At 38.0% G+C, this 20,984-nt stretch overlaps 1 long non-coding RNA gene across 1 annotated transcript in view; it reads left to right on the top strand.

The window, feature by feature from the left end:
- The window catches only part of LOC132094636 (uncharacterized), a 37,461-nt gene that overhangs the window by 15,796 nt on the left and 681 nt on the right, over positions 1-20,984 (top strand). The gene's annotated exons all lie outside the window — the stretch shown is intronic.

Below are 20,984 nucleotides of genomic sequence, written 5' to 3'. Positions count from 1 at the left end.
TTAGTTTGCTTTGAATGGCTCTCACCTCTGGGCTGGACACAGCGTACTGTAAGTACAGGGTTCGCTCTATTCCTCCTCGTGTTATTCCCTCTCTCTCCTTTTCTCTCCACAGATATCAACTTGGGCACAATAGCACCGTTAGTTTGCTTTGAATGGCTCTCACCTCTGGGCTGAACACAGCGCACTGTAAGTACAGGTTTCCTCTGTTTCTCCTTGTGTTACTCACTCTCTTTCCTTTCCTCTCCACAGGTATCAACTTAGACACAAAACACAGTTACTCTGCTTTGGATGGCTTTCACCTCTGGGCTGGACACAGCGTACCGTGCTATCTCCGGAGATCTGAAGCACGCTCACAACATATACTGTACTGGACTAGGCCAGGACCAGCAATCTCCTTGTCCTCCCACGCCGAAGTGCGTGAAGGCGGGGGTTTATCTGACAGGACACACGGCAATACACAGCAGCCCACAGCAATATACAACACCACGTCAAAATTATAGGTTTTCACAGCACGAAGACTCACCCACCACACTCAGTGTACGGAAAGGACACCCGTCTTCCTTCACTTCGCTTGGTTCGGATCTGGCGATGGAATATGCGGCCTAGCTAGTGATGTCGTCGTTGCGACTACTTCAATAAGTATTCCTTCGGCTCTCCCACCACACTATATTAGGGGTAGGGCCACCCTCCTCCTCCTGGAGAGATCTACACAACGCCAGGTCAATATACAGGGCACTTTCGACTGGCTCTTAGTACTCACATCAATGCCACTTCCAATCCCCTTTTTCACGTCGTCTCAGTTCGCCGTATAATCTGTTCACTTCTCAACCTTTAAGGTTCGCGATGTCTTCACAATCATACAATTCCAGCCTGAGGGAGAGAGAGAGTTAGACAGCTACCAGCAGCGTACCAAGACGGGCACAACCCAGTGCTTCACACACACCAAAGAGAGCTTCCCAGACTGTAAAATAACTTGGCCTTAAGTACTGCCTTGTCCAGCGTATCCTCCAATCACCAACCGCTGTCCCTAACTAGGCACAGGTGCATCGAATTCCCTGATTTTCCTTCTTACGGCGCTACCGGAAGTTCCGGTGTTCTGTTTTTCCGGTCCGGGCGGAAACACTTCCGGGCGGAACCAAACTTCCCGAATTTTGGTTCCGCCCCTAAAGATCGTCACCTTGTGACACTAAGCTAAGCTAAAAGTGCTACTGTCAGACCCAGAGATCAGCAGAATGGATTAGAAAACAGTAAGACTCAACTGTTTAACTCTAGAGGAGATGGAAAATGAGCCTATTTTAAAAAAAAGTGGAGTGTTCCTTTAAGTGAGAAATTTGGTAAAAATAAATAAATGCTTGATTTTATATTTTGTATTTAATTTTGTATCTTATTTAATTTAAATTGTCAAATTGCTTAATCATGATTAATTGCTTCCACGAAAGAAGTTTGTATTTACATAATACAGTATATGTATGTGCATATTTAAATGTATTTGTAAACACACACATGTATATATCTTGTTTTATTTATATATATATATATGATTTATATTATATATAAATATATTACATATTTTTCCCATATATTATTATCTAAACAAAAACTTTTATTGTGGATATTGCGATATTGACAGCCCCAAAATTTATTAAAATATTCAGTAGGCTCCACACTGAACGCCTGTATTTAAAAAAAATATATATATTTAAAAAAAAAATTTCTGGGCTCAGAAGTGGGTGATATTGTTGATGAGATTTCTTGTCTCGGTTTTCTCTGATGGTTTCTCTGTGTGGGATGTGCTGTATGTAATGTATGTTTTTCTGTCAAGAAGGTGTGTGCGCTATGTAAAGGCTTCCTGTCACGCAATAGTTTTATGTTCGGAGTTGAGTCATGATTGAGAGCGTCTGTCTGGCCGAGTTCGGGATGGGACTGCACCTGTTCCTTCTCACACAGCAACCGTGAGCAATGCAGTGACTCCCTATAGTTTTATGGCTACCTCGTCATGGAGGTTACTCATCGCAGCAGTTTGCAGGAGTCTTCAGAAATATATCCACAAAAGTGCACCCACATGTTGGCATGTTGCTTAACACGAAATCTCAAAGGGCCGACATGATTCAGAGTGTGGAGTTTTGGTCAGAAAGAAGTTTGCACGATAAAAGAGTCACATTAAACTGTGCAGATACTCATAAAGAAGTTATATAATGCTCAAGCTGCTACTCTTTTGTACATTAGTTGCCTTCACAAGCTGCTGACTAAAAGTGTTAAAGGAATGTTGGATTATTTTTACAGTCAGGTCAGATCAGGAAACAGCTTTGCTACCTTCACTATTGTTCAAAATTTTGGGTCTGTTAAGATTTTTCAAATGTTTTTATTTTTTATTATTAAGTACTTTAACACAAGACGTTTATGCAAAATACAGTAAAACTGCAATATAGTGAAATATTACTACAATTTAAAATAACTATAATTTAATTCTATGATGCAAATATGAATTTTCAGCATTATTTTATCAGTCTTCTGTGTCACGTGATCCTTCAGAAATCATTCTGATATGCTGATTTGCTGATAAAGAAACATTAATATTAATATCAATTCTAAAAACGCTTGTGTTGCTTAAGATTTTTATTGAAACCTCAATTGAAAACAAAAGCATGTATTTTTTTTTAAACAATATGAAAGTCTTTACTGTCACTTTTGATCAATTCAGTGTGTCCTTGATTAATAAAATCTATTTATTAATTTATTTCAATCAATCAATGAAATAAAACCTTACTGACGCCAAACGTTTGAAAGGTAGTGTATGTTTAGTTACGGCTCTCTAGCATCCATCCAACTCGAAACCAAAACCAGATCCAGGCTAACTGCTGTAATAATTGAAAAAATTAAAAATAAGAGGACTGGATGATGTCAATTGACCAGCAACATTTTTAAGAAACCATTGAAGTGTGTCCTATTGTACATACAGTACAAATCTTCTAAAAGTTCATTTTGTCATATTTTAGGAGTGCACTAGCATGCAAATGTTCTCTAAGTAAACAGACATGGGCCAAAAACCACAAAACTCCAATCTGAGTTTAATAGGCTTTTGAATGCAAGTCAGAGTCAGCCACTAACAACAGCATAATAAATACAGCATTCCCAGAAGAAACAGTGGATTAAAACCATCTCTCTGAAAAAAAGATCAATATCCTTGAAAGGCAACCCTCAATGTTTAAATGCTGCAAATGAAAACCGCTTTGTTTAACTGCCAATAATGAAATCCAAGACTTTGATATGCTCCTAACTGCATTTCTTTATCTTCATTAAGAGGCTGCCATTCACAACAGCTTAAAGACAAACTGTTTGTCTCAGCCTTATTATGGCGACTAACTACAAACTGTCATTTGGCATCGGCGGAGCGGTCCACACTCAATGCTTATCACATGTCATCTCTGCGTGGCAGCACAGAAATTACGCTCCTCTCATGTTTCTTTTGTGCTCTCGACATCGTCTTTGTCTTACACAATTAAGGTGTTACACGGTAGAATAATTTAAATTGCCGGCACTAAAATGGAGACGGAGGCTCTTTTTAAAAATAGCAGAATTTGTTTACTGATTGTATGCAGCCATTGACTTTCCCATTACTGGAGAAGAGCTCTGATTAGTGGATGTGCCGTTTGAGGCGGAGGGGACAGGGTTACAATACAGAGCGCTTATACTCATTGTTTAGTGGATCTCTTTGCTTGGCATTACTGCTGGACTCGGGAATAAAAGTGTCAAGGCAGCTCCGAGGCCATTTTCTGACAGATGCTCAGCAGCCCTTGTGAGGCGAGACAGGCTGCGTCAGTCTTACCTTTGGAAACTTTTTGAAAGGCTCTTGGAGATTTTCATATTTTACACTGTGTTATGCGTCCTCATGTGCGCCTCAGACTGCAGGTGAAAACCATTATTCTGGAGCTGTGTGCAATGCAGATGTCTGTCAGGAAGTGATTGTTTTCTTTGGGTATATCCACGTGCTGCAGATGTGCAGTCCTGAGGATGAAAGCCAGTCTATATGTAGTAATGAGTTCATATGTGAAGCATTTCTTGAGGTTAACCTACTTTTCTGTTGACGCCGTGGTCCCTGACAAGAAACCACCCAAATAACAACACATTTCCATTGTCTGAAAGCCAAAGGCTCTTCATTTGAATAGTGTAATAGCAGTATCATCATGTACAAGTGCACTTTGAGTTTCCAGCATTGAAGAAAACTTTACAGAGAAAACCAATGCACTCTAAAAAATGCTGGGTTGTTTCAACCAAACTTTGGGTCAAATATGGACTAACCCAGCTTTTGGGTTACATTTTTTAATTAAATTTTAAACCCAAAAGTTCTAGTACTGCAGATCAGTCTTACATTGATTGCTCATATTATGTATAGAGTGTAGTTGGAATACACTTTAGTTTGTCAGTTCTTTTAATATGTTTCTCCACAAATCCCTATTGGAGCTTCCACTGAGCCAATATGCTGAATCAAATATCGTTTTTATGTGATTTATAACGCCATCACTTATATTATTCTAAATATTCATTGCGATATTGCTGTATTTTATGGCTCCTTGTATGTTTAACCATATCCAGCTCCTTTTTAAAAAATCTTTGTCATAAACAAAGCCTGTGAAAAGATCTGGAAAACCAGCCCATAAAACAGACACTTATCTTTTATGAATTTACGGCTCACAGTTTTCATTGTTTCATTGTTCCCGCCATTGTTTTCCTTGAACAGATTCCACGGAGTGTAAATGGTTGCTCCACCGCTTAACCATTAACAATTTCTGTCTTTGTTTTGTAATTATAGAAATGTTTTATCCAGTGTCAGCAGGGACATGTTTCAACATCCAGGGCTCTTCTTTTTATCTCCTGATTATATGGTAGTGGGAACACGCTTTTTCTTGCATCGAAATGAACGTTTGCCAAATGCGTTGAGTGTAAAACATAAAACTTTGCTTTGGCACAAATATCTCCCAGAATATGTGTGAACGTGCTGCTTTTCATGGTTTTATATAAAAGGTTATGCAGACATTCATGCCTTACGGCAAACCGGAAAAGTCATTTTAGATTGATTATAGGATTAGTGTCGAAAACTGCTGGTTATGAGCATGATTGTCAGAGGTCACGTTTGGGTTTAGTTCTGTGTTACTAGGTCATGTATTGATGGTAAACTCCGATCTGTGAAAAGTCTCGTAAGATTCACATGAAACATTCAACTGGGGTTGGAAAGATTATAATCGACATTATCAACAACAATGACACTAAAATAAAAATAAAACATTGTTGAAAAATATTTTTGTGGTTGGATGGTCTGATCTAATACGACCTTATGTAAGGTCAAGTCACCATTATTTGTATAGCATATTTTACAATGCAGATTGTGTCAAACCAGCTTTTTTTATAAAAATAATTACCTGACGAAACCAGCAGTTTAATTCTAGGTTGCAACAAAGTCAGATTGTGCAGAGGACTCATTACTCCCAGATGCAATTCAATAGAACAAGACACTCATGAGATGCAAATGAAGCTGAACCAGTGCAGTCTGAGAAAGTGAAAAAAAAATGCTATCATGCAAAGGCTCTGATATGCTAATAGAAAAATTATTTTTCATTCTTTGGTTGGGGTAAAAAGAAGTTCAATAAATGCTTTACTTTTAGCGACCAACTCACCATTTTATTTACATGAGCTCATTAACTCAAAACACAAGCAACAGACATGATGGCAGTGAGAAAACAGCAGTTAAGAGAGCATCTGATCATAGTGATGTGGATATGTTTGCACGAGATCTGCTATCGCCTCTCCAGGAAAGTCCAGGCATGTCTATTTATATAGCGCTTTATACAATAGACTGCTTTAAATCAAGCAGATTTTCAGTTTTAAACAGTGTCAGTGTGGCTCTCAGTTAGAGTTACAGATTGATTTCCTGCTATGAAGCAGCTTTTATGTATATGAATATGCATAACTCAAAATTTTAGTGATTTGCTGCCCAACCTGAGACTCAAACTCACAACCTTCGAGTCACAAAGTCCAACTCTCTATCCATTAGACCACAACTGCACCAAAGCCTACTGATTAATTGATAAAATAATCAACAATTAGTAAGTATTTAATAATTCTTAGATTATTAGTATCAAAATAATTGTTTGTTGCAGCATTACATTTAACACTAGGTTCAAACTGGAAATCAAACACTTTTGCATGTTATTTCAGTGCGAAAATCTTACTTACTAACCACCCAAATCCAGTTTAACCAGACGGTATTTTAACCCTGAACTCGTCTACTACCTTACGTGAAAACACCTCCTTTCTGTGTCAAGATTATGTCTTATTCAGAAAATATCTATTTGCCATGTGCAATCCATATGATATTATATTATTGTATTGTGATCTTTTTAAGACTGGTCTGTGTACATTTTCGTTTGATCCATGCTATCGGTAATTTAAGGAATGATGATTAAATGATTCAATTTCTGGTGTTTGGATCTCTTTGGGTTTGACGATGCTCATCAGTCCTAGTAAAGTACGCCAGATTACAGTGATCTGCTGTATCCGCCTTAACTAAGCATTCAGAAACAGCCTGCAAGAATTACACTGTGCAAGTTACATTATGTGTAATTAAATTGTTTGGGCCATTTCCCTAATTTGCAGAATTCTTTTAGATAACCAGGCACTAACCACTAACCAGGACTTTGGGGAAGTCGTGGCCTAGTGGTTAGAGAGTTTGACTCCTAACCCTAGGGTTGTGGTTTCGAGTCTCGTGCTGGCAATACCACGACTGAGGTGCCCTTGAGCAAGGCACTGAACCCCAAAACTGCTCCCTGGGCGCCGCAGCATAAATAATGCCCACTGTGCACACAAATTCTGAGTATGGGTCACCATACTTGGCTGAATGTCACGTCACTTTCACTAAGACAATACAAATGCATTCCCCCTTTGTGATTATTTGGAGTCGCACAGCAACACTACTCCTAACCTTGGCAGTAGTAAATGTGAATCTGATGAGAGATTTAGCAGAGTGGAGTTTACTAGGCCATTGAAAACCAACCATGTTACATGTATCAAGTAAGATTTAAGCATCTGGACAAATCTGAACCCTTTTTAGATCATTCTTTTGGACATAAGAGGGTGTCACTCATTCGTTGTGTCTCTCTATGATAGTCATGGTTGTTTCATGGGTTTAACCGCTGCTGGCTGTATGGCTGTAACCAAACAGAGGGTGTGTTTTATCAGTAAGTGATTGGAGCCAGGCAGCGGTTGGACTGCAATTGCAGGCTCTTGCAGGACTTTTGAAGTAAAGGAAATGTTGCTCAACCCTATACCCTGCTGAGATTTTCTGGTACTCTAATGATTTCAAAAAGGCTGTATAAACAGTGGATTTATTTTCACTCTGAGCCTCCAAAAACTATTAGAGAGGAGTTTAGGGATCTGAGCGCTGAGAACTGAAGCCTCTGCGTGCCTCATGTTCGGAAAGAGCTTCACGGTAGCTAACCGACGATCTACTAAGCTTGGAGAATTGTGGTTTGTCTGTGAGTGTAGAAATCTTCCCATCTCATTTGCCTTAGTCTGGTACACATTATGAGTCTCTTTCCATGCCGCTCTGTTATTCTTGCTCAAGCCCTGTGCATGGCCCAAAGCTCCCCAGAGCTATGCATTTTCACATGGGCTGATCGTCACTGTTGTGCTTGGCTTCTCTAAATGCACACTTTCTATAATCACTACTGACACTGGCACCTGCACATGACTGCGTATCAAATGCAGCTCTTTGAAATTATAGACACTTCTGAAGACGACTGTTATGTTACAGAGACTTACACTCCTGTAGAAGTGCAGAAATCCCGTTGTGTTTACACAGAGTTGGTATCAAGCCAAACAATGAAGAAGAAAGCCAATGTGGTAGATTCAAATGTCTTAATATAGTCACATCCTGAACTGAGTTTTGTGGTACTTTACCTCAAAATCTTACATTTCAGCATCTGGCACCTCTGGAGCTGCTGGAAGCTGACCATATTTCATATTTCATCAACATACACTCTTAAAAATAAAGGTGCTTTAAAAGGTGCTTCAAGCGATGCCATAGAATAACCATTTTTTGGTTCCACAAGGAACCATTCAGTCAAAGGATCTTTAAAGAAGCATCTCTTTCTTACCTTTTCATAATCTGAAGAACCTTTTTTCGCCACAAAGAACCTTTTGTGAAACAGAAAAGTTCTTCAGATGTTAAAGGTTGTTCATGGAACCATTTAGACAAAAAGGTTTTTCTATGGCATCGTGAAGCCCCTTTATTTTTAAGAGTGTATCTCTGGGAGATGCTCTGTGATGTGGTACAGGTGTGGCATTAGACATATGTCCTTAGTAAGATAACATTCTGTCCACATGCAACAATAACTATAATAATTTTATTTCCCAGGGGCAGTTTGAAAAGAATGTTAACAAGTGCATAGAGGTGATGTAACACATTGTCACGCTGTAATCCAGGCTTTCACTTTTATATTACTGAGTGCTCATCTTTCTGACTGCCTAAATGAACAGTCAGTTGGTTTTGATCTACAACACTGTTCAGTAAATCAAGACATGAACAACTTTAAAAAAAAAGTAAAAAAAAAAAAACTTGAACAGAAAATCATAAAGGTGAATGAACAAACTGATAACCCTGAGATTTAAACTTAATTCATCCTGCACTGTTTATGAACACAATACCTGCATTTATGGGAAAACACAACTATTTATCAATTTGCCAAATAAGTTGCAAATTCACAAGAATTTAAATAATAAATGTATGATTTTAAGAAAAACCTAAACTAAGGTCCTGATTTACTAACAGCATGCACTAGCGCAAACCCTTTTTTGGCATTAAAAAATATATTGTCAGGATTTACCGAAGACACATTGAAACATAAGCGATGAAAAGGTGTGGACAGTAATTTTTGCAGCTGAACTTACTGATTATCCATTTGTAGGAGTTTCACTTTCAAACGCAACATTTATCCGTCTGTAAGTGAAAATGAGGTGATTGACTGTTTTGCGGTGGTCAGTTTACTGGTATTTGTGCCATTATTTATCATCCGAAAAAGCATGGCTTTGTCTTTTAAAATCACACTCTCTTGAGTTGGTACTTTTTTGAATAAGTGATTATTTTGCGACCTCAAGAAGTGTATGTTCTGTATTGCATGAATGTGTGTAGTATGAATGTAATCTGGATGCATCCTCGCCATCTTGTCATTGTCATGTGACCAGCATCAGTTGTGTCACTTCACTGCCATCCATAAATCCTCTCCCATGGCCTCATGGGATAGTAAAGTTTCCATCATATGCACACTTCAGAATCACGCCGGAAGTACTACTCTTTGATGAGCACTATAAATTAGGACATACCTTTTTTCACATACTGTTTTATATAGTAGGGTCATATGCTATTTCGAATGCCATAAAGGTGCTGAAGTAGGTTCACCCTTAAACCTATAACCCGATCGGTGATTGGCTGGGTGTAACATATGAAAATACACAATTAATTGAGTTCTTACGAATTCATACGAATTCACCACTAATTTGACAAAACGTAAAAATAGTTACGAATTATTTGGGAAATTTATTAGAAATTTCTGTGTGGATCCTACACCAGTATTTCTTTCAGTGTGACACCCTGACAATCCTTTGCATCATGGCAGTGAGTTTTGCACCGACGGACGACACAAAAAGCAAGTCGTTCATTTTAAACGTTTTAAAGGTTTTTGAGAGGAACAGCTTGGCCTGTTCTCAGCTCTAATTTTTCCCACAAGCATCGAGAGCATTTGTACCGTTTTTCCGCGTAAGTGCACACAAGTGCTTGAGGCACTAGACAGACACATACACCAGGTCTCGCACTGATGTCACAGCACAAGGAGAAATCCTCCCGATGTACAGTGCACACTACAACATTTACACACTCTGTCACCACGATGAATTATGTGATTGCATTCAATGAGAAAATCTACTGTATTTTGAGCGCCATTTACAGACAGGCGCGGCGAGAGAGAGAGAGAGGAGGGGGTTTCAATCCGGCGGCGCGTGTTGAGAGACTGTCAGTGTTTAAAACGAGCATTTTGATTAGGCTGCGATTGAGGAGTTTCCCTCTGCCTTGCCTCGTCCTGGGTGATTAGACTAAAACGGTCGCTCGTCTTGACTGGAGATCGCAGCAGTTGCACATAACACGCTCCGTGATTGAAGGTCGAAATATTTTGAATTCTAATGGAGGCTGGCTGGATGAATTGCTTGAAATAGACTGTAGAATTTCCGAACAGCCTCAACCTCCCTCCCTCTTCCTCCCTCCCTCCCCAAACCGCCCCGTGTCAGCTGTGAAAAGAACGCTTGGGAATGGCTGTGCTTGATGATCATAGAATTACTGGATGGTGATTCTAAACCCCTCAAAGAGGAGTTGCTATGGAGATCTCGTTCCAAACTGTGAAATGATTCCCCCTCAGAAAGCCTGGAGAGCAGAGGGCTGAACACATCATTGTTCAGGTGGTGGTTGGTTAGGAAATTGCTGGTGGCTGAGCAATCACAGCGGCGGCTATAGTTAAAGATCTAAAACGGTTTGCTCTCGGAATGGTGTGGGACAACACGGATGTGCATATGATGGTTCCTTTCAATCAAGCCGCTCTCAGACGCACCAGCCAGGGCAGGGAAATGACAGACAGAGCGCTCCCGTGAAAGACGAATGAAAACCATTATTGTCTCTCAAGGCTAATGAAATCTGGGACTGTCCTGATATATCTATTCTTTGACTGCATGAATCTCCGAGCCGGTTTGAAAAGTTATCTTCCCTGTCAAGTGAAACCTCTCAATGTCTCATCTACCGGCGCTCTTGGCCTCTATAATATTATGTTAATGAAGTATTTGGGAAAAGATTCCCACCGTCTCGGCGAGGGAGAGAGCACACATTTTGGCCCGCAACAAATTAGATATTTTCAAGTTACATGTGGTGTCTGAAATGTTAGCAGTTTGTCTCTTTGAGAACTCGTCTTGCTTGCACTCTGTAAACATGGCGAGTCCATTATTTTTGTGTATGTAACCAGATTATTTTGCTGTTGTGTAGACAGAGGCGAATGGCTTCTTCTGACAGACTCGTAAAGTAGCTTTTACGGTCTTGAATGCCAGGGCAATTGCAGCAGCACATTCATGTAGAAGATCTTAACAGCGAGCCAAGGAATGCAAGTGATCTAGATGTGCTCTTCCCTTTTCACGTGTGGGAACACGCACAGGAAGCGGACTGCCGCTGAGCACTGTAATTTGAGTGAATGATGTCGATCACATGATCTCGCAGCCAGTCAACAACAAAGGAGACAGTTGTGGCATCGGAGTCTGTCCTGAGTGCCTCATATGTTTTTCTGCTTAATAATGGACTTGCGTCGCACTGAATAGGCTATCTGTGATTCTGTGCATCCTCAGTAAATATCATGCTGTGCAGCTTTTACCACAAAAACCATGTATGCAGATACATCACATTGATGTAATATGAACAGTAAATCACAGGTTTTAGACCATACAGTACATCTTTGGTGCATCTTGTACAAACTATTTATGCAGCACAGACAAAAGTTAAATATTTTTTGAGGCAAAGCTACTAAAATTATATACATGTATTATAATTGACCATAAATTGCAGATACTTGTGTATACATGACATTAAATATGCAATATGTAAATGACTATAGAAAATACCTATGCGTACATACTCCCTAAAAATGTATACACCCACTTGTTGTATACATGTAACTACAATAATTTGCACAGTATGCATTGAGTTTACCATAAATTACATGTTTTTAAAAATCTTTAATTTAATTTTGCATTTTAAAATGTTCAATTAAGTTTTTTTTACCACAGCTGTGCTGTGAAAAAAGCTTCGATCTCTTCATAGGCACTTTGTGTGACGGTGTGCATGGACACTTGTATTTGCGGCTGTTGTGGCCCTACAGATCTCGTTTCTCAGCGAGACTTTGGCTGTTCTGTTAAAGATGAAGGCTTTTGCTGGGTCAGACAGCCCAGGCACACCTGCTAATGGCCCTTCCAACCATACAGTAACTAAAGAACAGCAGTAAAATGTTAATTGCCAGATAGACTTGACTTCTGAGGCTGCTCTCTCTCTTACCCTCCTCCAGAGCTCTTTTTTACGGTTTTTCTTGCGGTTGGCTGTGGCGCCGTGCCCTCATAAGTGCAGTCTTCTCAGAGAACTTTACCCAACCTGTTGTTAAAGGACTAATTGTGGAGATTTCCCCTCGGCTTGTCCTCTGCTATCCGTGTTTATTCAAACATCAAACAGACGCTTTCACTTACTGGGAAATGTAAATATTGGAAAAACGCAAACTAAACTAACACATGATTTATTCCTATAATTTTTCCCCACTGCTTTTGAATAAATCAAATACATTCAGCATCAATTTTGTCTTTACTTAACTAAATTTAATAATAAAAAAAAAATGAATAAATTGTAATTGTAATAAATGCAGGTCTGCTTATTTCATCGTAAAATTCAGTAGATATGGTGTTCTTAGTGAATATTGTGACTAACACATTTTGAAGAAATCCTTGTGTGAAATGATAAATAAATGATCGCAAGAGAGATTCCCTTGAAAAATTACATACGAAAAATACAATGGTGCTTAAATGAGCAGATATATTTTAATATATTTCTGGCCATCCAGGAATGACTCGCGTAATTTTTTTCTTAAAGTTCAAGCATTAAAGCAGAGAACAATAGCACATTTTCTACCCAATCACTGCAGAACTGGGAGCCGGCAAATTGAAGCAGCAAAACAATAATTCCCTTGATTAGCCCCTTTCTGTGTGGGGTAAGTGAACTGTTTATACTGTGGAGTACCTCAGAGAGAGCAGAGCAACCAAAACAGCCTCATTAGCCACGCAGTAATTGGATAACTTCATTTCAGCAGGACAGCCAGAACACGTCATGAAAGCTTTCTGCAAAGTGCAAGACTTTACTTTGCATATGACACAGGGCAAAGTAGCCTTATAAAATATTTTATTAATAAAATTAAGATGAAATACAATGCTTAATAGATCATGTCATGAAACTTTGACTCATATATTTCAATTTGTTCATAGGTGAAATGTACTCCTGATATGTTAAACATTATTTTTTTGACTTAATACAATAAACAAATAACATGTTATCAAAATTATTTCAAAGTTATTAAGATGATTATGCTTTTTTGTTTTATTTTGTTGATAACCCATAGAATCTTGGGATATTAAGAAGGGAACCCTTTTTTTGTTCTGCATATGGATTCATGCAACTGATACAAATGAAAGCTTTTGTTTTGTTTGAGAACATATAGAATCTTACAACTGGTTGAAAAAGAACAAAAGCCTAAATCTGTAAGAGTTCCATGATTCCATTATTAAAACAAAAGCTTCACTTTCTAATATGCCATGATTGTATACGTTATCAACATCACAAAACCAATCTTCACTTTGTAGCAGTTCCAAGATTCAATACACCAAGAAAAACAAAATGAAAAGTTACTTTTCAAACAGTTTTATGATTCTATCAAACAAAATAAAATGAAGGCTTAAATTTGTACCAGTTCTGTGATTCCATATGCAAAACAAAATCTTCATTTTCGAATATTCCACAACTCAATAGATTATCAACAAAACAAAAGAAAACAAAGGATTCACTTTGTAACAGTTCCATGATTCTATGTGCAAAACAAAAGATTTAGTTTGATAACAGAGAAACATAAAACAGTTAAAAAAAATCCTTTATTTAAAGTTTTTAAAACAAAAAAATTTACTTTCTAATATTCCATTATTCTATAGATTATCAACAAAACAAAACGGAAACAAAATAAAACAGTAACTTCACTTTATAAAATTCCATGATTCTATTGAATATCCATAAAAACAAAACAAAAAACTAAAGCTTCACTTTGTAAAAGTTCCATGATTTTTTATGCTAAGCTAAACAAATGATTCCGTTTCAGTTTTATGACTCTATAAACAAATTAAACTAAATGATAGCTTACATGTGTAACAGTTCCTTAATTCCATATAATTCCAAATCAAAACTAAAGATTCACTTTTTTAACGTTCTATTATGCTTCTAGATATTAATGAAACTTTGCTTTGTAACAGTTTCATTGTTCTATGTGCAAAACAAAACAAAAAAATGTTGTTTTGACAACAAAGAACATAAAACCGTTTTCATTTGGAACTGATAGAATCTAAAGCTTTTTTTTTCATATGGAATTGGTTGAAAGTAAAGAGATTTTATGAGCAGTTTTTGCTAGAATATCTGTGAATTTGAGGGAGTTGGGTAATAATTATATAAGCAAAATCAGTTTTGTGTCATGGTTAAGGTAAGTGAATCATCAATATTTTCTAGCTCAAACTTGTTTGACATCGTTAGAGTGACATGTAAGATAGATGGGTATGAATAATTGTCATGCCGTATTGCATGCAGGACCTGTGCTGTCATCGGCCGGCTCCAGAGAGGTGTCAGCTAAACACCCTCAGGCCTACTACAAAAAACACACATGCCGATCGTAGCCACACATACCCCCCCGCAACGAATGGTCATCAGGCATCTATGATTTATGAATTGCAAAATGTTCTTGCTTAATCAACATATACTGTCTTCAGCTTGAAAGCACTAATACTTCAGCTTATTTTTGTATGCAAACACATTGTTTGGACTGTAAAAGCTTAGCATGTGTATGCATGTATACAGCGTGCGTGTCTTTGTGTGGTTGTGTAATGTGCTACTGTTTAGGGTTTCACATTGCATGCAGGCTTTCCATGGTATTATTAAAAACTTCATGGCAGGTCATGTGTCCCCTTCCGAGTGCCGTGATTGGTCAGACTCGTGACTCAATACCTCTGCGAAGACCTGTAACAAGGGCTGTGATTGGTTCTTGCTCCGCGCCAATCACAATTTAGCTTTTTGTGTGTGTGTGGCGAGCAGTTGAACTGAATCAGAACTTAAGTGTCTCAGAGATTCATTATCTAATCACTGCCAGGACGACCCTTCACAATACACCCTGATTATGATCAGAGGACCCTACACTTGCTACACTGCCTTGAGTTTCACACCAACATACATGCAGCAAACTCCACGGCTCCACTATGTAAAGAGACCACCGCGGTATGAAGAGGGACAACAGCTACAGTGTTTTTTTTTCTCACCATGACTGTGTGAATATGAGTGTTTATTTGAATGAATCTTGTCTAGATTTACATTGTTCCCCATCTTATAAAAACAGTGCTTTTTGACCTACTTAAGTAGGAAGTACTTTCATAATTACTTTAACAAATATTGAAGATGAGCTAAAATATACTTTGTTGTCAAGTCTAAACTTTTCATGTTTTTAAATATATTTGCAATTACACATTTGTAATGAAGTTGCATTTTAGTACTGATATAAAATATATCAATATTAAATGTGATGATGAATAATAAGATCAAGATCAAGTAGTTTACATGTGATTTAGTGTTAGTCAAAACATCAAAATAAGTGTACCGATTTCAAATTTTACATCATTACAAAATGCATATTATAAGTGTACTTAAGTGTGTTAACAAACATAGAAATGAAATTGTGCTCAATTTAAGTACACTTAAGTGGCCTTTTATTTCAATAATTAAATTTTTATTTTTCATGTTGTCTGTATGGAGTCCTTACCCTTCGTGTTATCAGCCTTCTCGTCCTCCGAGTTTCTCCTTTGTCTTCTCGTCCTCCGAGATCCCTCGTTTTCCGAGTTGCCTTTCCTGTCCCTTTCCTTTGTTTGTTTTGGACTGCTTGTTTGTTTTTGACCTTGGATTGTTTTCGACCACGATTTTGGATTACCCTTTAACAAAAAACATCTGCAATTGGATCTACTCTCTCCTGTGTCTCACTGAACACGATCATCACACTATTGAGCTATACTATGAAATAAGTGTATTTTAAATACATGACTTTTTGACTGGAACTCCCTTTTTTAAGGGATGGTTTGTATGTTTGTGAATGTTTTGACAGTGTATGTGTGTGTATATCAGCTCTTGCACAGACAACACTGTATAAATCTGACACTGTAGTAATTGTACGGTTGTAAGTGTTTGTTTGCAGGTATGTGTTTCAAGGAAGTGAAGGATGTAATCTTTAAGTCTGAAGGGTGAGAGGGTTTATTGGAAAGTTCATCCACACACACACACACACACACACACACACACACACACACACACACACACACACACACACACGCACGCACGCACGCACACACACACACAAACACACACACACACACACACGCACGCACACACACACACACACACACACACACACACACACACACGCACACACACACACACACACACGCACAGTGCACCACTCTATGTATTTCACAGTGCACCTACAACCAGTCAATGCCCCAGCATGCCTCAAATCACTGCTCATTCCGTTCCAATCTGAAAATATATGTATTCTTTCTTCTGTTTTTTTTCTCGTTCCCCTCTCATCCCTCGCTCCCCTCCCCCTCCTCTCGCTGGCCCATTTCTCTTCTTTTTCTGTGGAAATTGAGAATGTTGGAAGGTCAGAGGGTTTGTGCTGCAGAAATCATTAGCAGTGAGATACTAACACAGCGGCTGAACCTGGGTCAGCGCTTCACGCTAATGAAAGTCTCTCCAGCAGCAGCTTTTCATCTGAAGGAAAACTCAAATCAGAGCTGCTTACATTCACAGACCGAGAGTGACCCACAATCCCAAAGCAGGACATCCATCGATCTATCGATCTATCGATCTATCTATCTATCTATCTATCTATCTATCTATCTATCTATCTATCTATCTATCTATCTATCTATCTATCTATCTATCGTTCTATCTATCTATCTATCTATCTATCGTTCTATCGTTCTAATGTTCTATCATTTTATTGTTCATTCTATTATTCTTTATTTCTGTATCTTTATTTGTTTTTCATTCTATCTTTCTATTTTGTCTATCTATCTATCTATCTATCTATCTATCTATCTATCTATCTATCTATCTATCTATCTATCTATCTATCTATCTATCTATCTATCTATCTATCTATCAGATGAGGCTGGCTTTTTCAGATCAAACACATGTGTTAGGCTGGAGGAGAGAATGAAAACATTTGCTGGGTAATGAAGCAGCAGTGTGTGTGTGTGTGTGTGTGTGTGTGTGTGTGTCTGTGTGTGTGTGTGTGTGTGTGTGAGAGAGAGTCTTTTAAACACTGGGATAAAGCGGCCTGCCTCTGTTCTGTCGTGTGCCAGCCGTGTTGAGGCCAGCGTCTGCCTTGACCCCGGTTTGTACGGGTTTGTACGGGAGTGTGTGTGTGTGTGTTGTGGGGGGGCAGGGGCTGGTAATCCTGCTTTTCAACTGGCCTGTTCCAGCCTGGGCACACACAGCCTCTGACCACTCATTATACTAACAAGAAGGGCCATTTCACCTGCGACTGGAGGCCTTGTACGCTCCTTGTTAGTGTAATCCCCCCCTCCCCCCATTCACACACACACACACACATGCACACACTGCCAGACCCGCTGCCATTCAGAACAAGCAGGTGGCCACTGACGCACATAATTGCTGACAATTTGAGGCAATGAATGAAAATGATCTACATTACTTCTTGCCGAATGTTGTGTGCACTTGGTGCCAAGTGAAATCTATGGAAGAGCCTCTTTAGATAGCGCAGAAAAAGGCCCTATCAAAAGCGCTGCAGAGGAAAGGAGGAGGAGCGGTAATTAATTTCTTAAAGAGTGAAAGAGAGATTTGACACATTCAGAAGACTACCGTCTCTGGGGGTGTCAGAGAGCAACCAAGAACAACATCTTTCAAACCGTTTCCTCCAGATTGGGCCTTATAGCTCATACACAATATGCCTTTTCTGTTTTCCACGTAACTGTAGTTAGCTTCAACTGTACTGGTTTGACATATATATATGCATAATGTTCACATAAGAAAGAACGAAATGGCAGATTACACCTATTTATTATCTCAGCTGTTTTTCTTAGAGAACAGCAGATGAAGCTTACTAATGTGTCATGTTTCTTAGATTTTTTTTGTCCAATGAAAAAGACCTTGCTATCTCACATATAACTTGTAGAATTTTTGCAATGTCTCAAAGTATGCTTTAATTTGAGGACAATATAATTTCATTATAAACTTCCCTCAATATAAACAATTCTCAGTACAAATTTGCATTAATTGCTTCTCAGACAGAAATGATCTGAGCTTGAATGGCATCTGTGGTTCCTTGAAGAACTTCAACATTTATGGAATCTTTCCATTCCACAAAAGAATCTTTATACTGAATAAAAGTTCTACAGATTTCTAAAATCTGAAGAACCTTTGGGCTTAAATGTTTTACAGCACTAAGAAAATCAAGGAACTTTTAGAACTTTTCACTAAAATTTCTGTGGGAAAACAAAAAGGATTCTTCCATGGAATCACTGTGAAAACTGTTTAGTTGAAGATTATAATAAATGGGCATATTACCAAATGTATGTTTATATTCACTTTATGACTTTAACTGTATGTCAACAAGACGAAACATCAAAGATGAGCTCCATTATGTTTATAGACTATGAAAGTACAATTTCTTCAATATTATTAAAGGAAAGCAAACTCAAACCTTTTGAGTTTGATGCCGAGAAAAAGGCCCTGTTAAATTCACATGTGACTCCTATATCAGAAAAGATCTCAAAATGTCTTAAAAAGTGCTCAGATTTGCCAATATACCCAAAGTCTGTGATTTTATAGTTTCAGCATGGATGCCATTGTTTGTAGTCATTTTATAGCTCTATTATTGTATATCAGCAGCTGGCTCATTTTTGTTACTGCTAAGAAATTGCGTGGGGAAAAAGCTACTTACACACTCTTAAGAGATTGTTTTACCCCTCATTCACAGCACATGATATTTATATATTTATCAGTTCAATGCATGTTTTAGCAGCAGTTATGTCTGTTTGAGATGATGGAGAACTGTGATTTGAGGTTGGAGGATATTATCTCCAGTGAGCCGTGATCAGATGCAGTAATGACTGAATCGGGTGTGATAATACGGCATTCACCAGGCATAATTTCAGTACCTCCAATTACAGAACAATACATAACCTCTGCATTCACATTCAAATTACTGGAGATCAGAGTGGGTCACGGCAGCCCGTCTGAAACTGAGAGGAAGAAAGCAAACAAAAAACCCAGGATCTCCTACATGTCTAGTCTAACTGTGCTTGCATGTGATCTAGCGCGTCAGTGCATGCATGTAAGCACATTTGACCCCGGTGGACCCATTAGTCTTTATTAACACCTGCCTAACCGAGCGCTACCGCTCGGCGACGAGCCCAACCTGGCACAAACTCAACCTGTGACATCGGCAGTTAGCAGCCTCCATTTCACACATGATTAATCTGAGCGAGAAAGAGAGAGAAAGGGGAGGAAAGGGTGACCCGTGTTCGGTCCGCACGGCTAAAAGGTCTTTTGAATTCCTGCGGAGAGAGCCGCGGGCAGAGTGAATGTAACCGGTTGGGGGTCACTGAGTCTTTGTGTAAGTAAGGCAGTGGCAGCCTCTCTATCCTCTCCTCCTTTCAAATGGAGCGAGGGATTGTGAAGTGTGGGGAAGAGTGCTTGGAGGAGGGGTCTTTCTTTGAATGTGTTTATGAAGGGGAGGTTAAGTTGACAAGAACAGAGTGAATGTGTTCTGCTTATTTCTGCGGTACGGCGTCATAACATTCTCTACATCTTTATTGAAGCAATAAACCATGAGAGGATGTGCGTTACAGCGATTTGTGTACACAGACACGGCACAATGACTAACTCACTAAATCATGGTACAATCACATGGTAAAAATATAACTTGATCATTGCTTTTATTAAATGGTGACGAGAATTTTATCTGTAAAAAATTAAATAAAAAAATACATAAACATGTCATTAATAAACAGTGTTTAGTATCCTCACGATTAATATTTTGAATTTGTTTTTTATTTTTATTCAATTCTCACTTTTTATTCTCACTATGAATTAGTTGCTTATTAGGATGCATTTTACTAGCATGTTGGCTGTTTATTAGTAATTATAAAGCACATATTAATGTTTTATTCTGCATGATCTCATTTTAGACTATTAATAAGCAGAACATTTGGCGTTTATTGAGGTTAAAGTTGTAGTTAGTTAATAGTAAGAATTGGAAAAGTGTGTCCATTTAGTTTTAGTTATTTAAATACATCAAGTTAAACTAAATGAATGTAAACAAAAATGTCTTGTCAACTAGCTGAAATAATATTTATGGTTTTTATGGTTTTGGTTTTAGTTAAGTATATAATAATCATGTTAATAAGTAAAACATTTTTCGATATATATAATTCAAGAAATTAATTATAGGTGAGATCAGGAGTGTTGTTTTATTTTAATTATTATTTTATATATATTGTTAAATGTTTTCCTTTTTTATTTTCTTTTTTTTTTATATCTTATTTGTTACAAATTGTGTGTGAATTTATTTTGGTAATCGAATTTTAATATTCTAAAAAATCATCAGAACACCACCCCGATTTTTATTTAATTTGAAACAATTTAATTCAAAATGACAAATACAATTCGAAAGAAATGTAGAAATATATCAAACAACTGTGTGCAATTATCAATTAAAATACAGTCTGTGCTGATCGTCTGTGCGATCTAGTCCTGTTACAACCTTCTGAGCCACTTCTGTCATTTAACACCCATTAACTGGATCACAAATCAAATTAATCTAACATTTTCCTTTTTTGAGCTACAAGTCCTTTATAACAAACCATGAGCAATAGCTCAATGTTTCTGCCAACTCATAAGGTTCGTTAGTCTCACTTTAGACCATTTACACTTGCCATGCAAAACAACATGTTTTTTTTTTGACACAGAATTTATCTGAACACATTTCTACATCCATTGACAACTTTTACAACAAATTTTATGACAAACTTTCATTCTGCACTTCAAC

The sequence above is a fragment of the Carassius carassius genome, chromosome 19, assembly GCF_963082965.1.
Source record: "Carassius carassius chromosome 19, fCarCar2.1, whole genome shotgun sequence".
Taxonomy (NCBI): domain Eukaryota; kingdom Metazoa; phylum Chordata; class Actinopteri; order Cypriniformes; family Cyprinidae; genus Carassius; species Carassius carassius.
Note: the sequence above shows the minus strand (reverse complement) of the source record. Positions and strands in the feature narration are given on the sequence as shown.